At 31.9% G+C, this 2,322-nt stretch overlaps 1 long non-coding RNA gene across 2 annotated transcripts; it reads right to left on the bottom strand.

The window, feature by feature from the left end:
- Window positions 1–811: 811 nt before the first annotated feature.
- LOC107940638 (uncharacterized) lies at window positions 812–1,933 on the bottom strand. Of its 2 annotated transcripts, none has more exons than XR_001695483.2 (2): window positions 1,430–1,933; window positions 812–1,064 (listed from the first exon to the last, which is right to left on the bottom strand). It is a non-coding gene; the product is annotated as an uncharacterized lncRNA (long non-coding RNA). The 2 variants fall into 2 exon arrangements; XR_005906349.1 differs by having other exon boundaries at window positions 812–1,058.
- Between the last annotated feature and the right edge of the window lie 389 nt (window positions 1,934–2,322).

Here is a 2,322-nt window from a genome sequence, read left to right as displayed (position 1 = left end):
TTAATTAGATCGTCAATTTTTTTTTAAAATTCTCATTAAACTCCTAAAATTTTTATTACATCCCCCAAGATCTGTCACTGAGTGCAATAAAAACCCCTCCAAACTCTCCAAAGCACAAAGTACTAACCTATACAGAGATGCAATACTACTACATGATCCTATGGCATATATAGCTTACAAGTGCATTACTAGAATTTTGATAATAACTACTATATTATTCTTTCAATTATTTAAGTTACAAAAGTTATGTTGTTTCTTAATCCTTTTAACTTTAATAATATATTTTCAATTCCAACATAATCAATGATATCTTTACAATCAAACCCATAATTCACTCAATATAACAATTTGTACTATATTAGTGCTACATGATATACTTACCTTATCCCATAGGCACCAACATTTTATCTTTTGATCATTGCACCTATCATTTAGCATGCTGTACACGCTATTTAGTAATACTATTACTAACTATAATTTTAAGTCATACACTGTGAAATTACCTAAACATCTAAACTCAAAAACATTATAATTTAAAGCTTGTAGGGCACAAACCGAATTTCCAAGGTTTTTAACACTTGCTTAGGTTTTAATCTTCAACTACTTTAGTCTTACCTTTGGTATCAGCCCTTCCTCACTTTCCCTAGTTTATGTGATTTAAGTGTTGGGAGATATCTACCAAGTATATAAAGCAATACAGATTCATAAAAATAATATTATTGTTAATTATTTCAATTAAACTATTTACGTGAATTTTTTAAAATACTATTATAATTAAAACTTACTTTGGCATGCAAAATTAGAATAACTGTTTTAAAAAGATCCATGTCAATTATTAAAACAATTGTGTTAATTATTTGTGTACAAGCCCAATTTGCGGGCCCAAATAACCCACTAAACCCATTAAATTACAGCCCAAATACCCCAAGCCCAAAAGAGCCCTAGCCCAATAAAAAATCAGAAAAAAGAAGAAAACCCTAGCCGTTCGGTCAACCCCCTTTTACCCCCACTTGCCTCTGACGACGCCTGTAGCATCGCCCTTGTCAAATCCACCGCCACTGGTACTTGCAAACATTAATAAGAATAGAGAGAAAGCAAGATTAGAGGCATGTAAACGGCTATTTAAAGCCGAATCCAAAACCATTGTAATTTCGGACATTTTTTCAAATACAAAAAAAGAACATAGATTCAAGCAAAAAAACAGCATTATTAGCCCTCAAGAAATAAGAGAAAAGGCATCAAAATAAACCCAAAGCCCTCAGAAACAGAAGCCGTAGTCCTAAGGTGGTTAGTTTTATTTTTCCTTCTTTTTCGTTGTTATTTCATGGCCAATCGTCCTATTTTATACCCATATATGTATAAATAGGCAATATAGACAAAAAGAAAAGTAAATACATTTTAAAACACAAAAAAAAGAGAAATTTTTTACTTCCAACCGCCGTGCACGGCAGTCGCCGGCGATGGAGAGCGGAGGAGGGCGGTGGCAGCTCGCCGGGGCCTGACCGGACTTGGATCTGCAGAGAGAGAGCAAAGAAAAGTTTAGTTTTTTGTTAGAAACAGACAACAAATGGGTTCAAAAAGTAAAATTTTAAATTATATAGATAATACAAAACGACGTCGTTTTGGTTGGCACCCATAAGCCCCAAAACGACGCTGTTTTACGTGACCCGTACGAGACCCGACCCGACACCTGAGGATCCGCGTGTTTTCGTTACAAATGGGATATTTTCGCGTGTAGTCCTTCCATTTTTTGTGACTTTGCAATTAAGTTTTGATTCCTTTTAAATTCGCCCCGAATTTGTGCATGGTTTTCATTTTGGTCCTAGGTAGTACTGCGCGTTTTAAAGAGAGGGATTATTGCCCGATTTGGTCCCTCCTTTTTGTTCTTGCTTTCAAATCGGTCCCCTTCCTCTTTGTTTATTTTTAAATTGGCCCCGAATTCCTTTTTTTAAGTTTAATTTAGTCCCTAGTTTGAGTATTTAGCTCCTTTATTATTAAATTAAATAATTTTATTAATTTATTTTATTATTATACTCTAGTATTATAGTTTTTTTTTTTACTTTCGTTATCACTTTATTATTACTGCACTATTGTTATTATTTTTCTTATTATTACCATTAAAATTGCATTTCCTTTCTATACTTATTTATTTGTATTATTTTTATTTTTATATTATTGTATCATTAATTTTATGCTGTCATTATTACAGTAGTTATTATTATCACTTTTATTGTTATGTCTGTTTTTGTTTTATTACTAATATTACCATTAACATTATTACTATTAATTTCATTTACTACTATTATCTCTATTTATATATTA

Source organism: Gossypium hirsutum, chromosome A12 (genome assembly GCF_007990345.1).
Source record: "Gossypium hirsutum isolate 1008001.06 chromosome A12, Gossypium_hirsutum_v2.1, whole genome shotgun sequence".
NCBI lineage: Eukaryota > Viridiplantae > Streptophyta > Magnoliopsida > Malvales > Malvaceae > Gossypium > Gossypium hirsutum.
This window is presented reverse-complemented; position numbering and strand designations above follow the sequence as displayed.